General features: G+C 41.7%; 1 protein-coding gene across 3 annotated transcripts in view; it reads right to left on the bottom strand.

The window, feature by feature from the left end:
- The window catches only part of LOC106874648 (transforming growth factor beta receptor type 3), a 297,158-nt gene that overhangs the window by 57,975 nt on the left and 238,040 nt on the right, over nt 1-1,143 (bottom strand). The window lies entirely within an intron of this gene.

The following is a 1,143-nucleotide window of genomic DNA, read 5'->3' as shown; positions in this document are numbered from 1 at the left end:
ATATAGCACATGCACACACATAAATACACACACATACACAAATGCCCCATTTTCATTTGAATATGAAAAGAGAAAACATTAAGGAAAAAAAAAATAAACAAAGGAAATTAAAAATCACACACACATACACACACACATATATATATATACACTTACTCACATATTCAGGAAAAAAAAAGAAAGAAAGAAAGAAAATCAGGGAAGCATTTGAGTGCATTCACGGTATGTCCTAGTTTCTGATATAGCTAACCTAGTTTCTGGTGAGAGTTTCACTGGCTGTGTATAAATAATGAGGTGTGGGGAGGGGGAAGTGTAAGAGGGAGAGAGAGGATGCAGTGGTAAGAAATATGCGAGTAAGCGATGGGGGTGGTAGTAAGAGATGGTGCAAGCAACTGAGGGAGGCGGTGAGAGAGAGTGGGGAGAGTAAGACTTACAAAGTTAAGGGATGGTGTGAGGGCAAGAGAAAGATTAAAGTAGGAGATGGGTCGAAATAGAGAGGGAAAGAGAGAGAGAGAGCATAAGAAAGAAAGAAGGAAAAGAGTAAGGGTTGTGTGAGGACGAGAGAAAGATTAAAGTAAGAGAAGGGGAGAGAGAGGAGGAGGAGGGAGAGAATTGTGAAGCGATTGGCCAAGGGAGAGAGGAGTGAGAGTGTGGGTGTTGGTTAAAGCAGCGAGAGTAAGAGAGGGGGGATGAGTGGTATGGGGGGAGCGGTGATAGTGGTAGGGAAGAGGTGAGTTGTCAGCAAAGTTCAGAGGAATACAATTAACTGTTTCGTGCAGTTTCAATTGCATGCAAAGAAGAGAGGCAGAGAGAACGCTGGTAAAAAGTGGGGAATTTCCAAACTGAATGCAAGGTCATTCATTCGTAAAACAAACGAAGACAGATAAAGACATGCATAGAATACATATGTATGGGGGGGGGGGAGCTTAAGGAGAATGACTCAGTTGTGTCAATGGCATAAATATGTAGATGTTTTTGTTTTGTTTTTTGTTTTTTTCATTCTTTTATTTTCTTACTTGAGTTAGTCACTAAACTGCGGCCGTGCTGGGTTGGATGGGGAACACTACATCGGGGAGTTAAGTACAAGAAGCATGGGCAACCTTTTCGAGAAGCGGGCCATACAAGATATGGGTCATCATTAGA

This window comes from Octopus bimaculoides, chromosome 1, assembly GCF_001194135.2.
Source record: "Octopus bimaculoides isolate UCB-OBI-ISO-001 chromosome 1, ASM119413v2, whole genome shotgun sequence".
Lineage (NCBI taxonomy): Eukaryota > Metazoa > Mollusca > Cephalopoda > Octopoda > Octopodidae > Octopus > Octopus bimaculoides.
The sequence above is the reverse complement of the archived record's forward strand: the minus strand, read 5'-3'. Positions and strand labels throughout refer to the sequence as shown.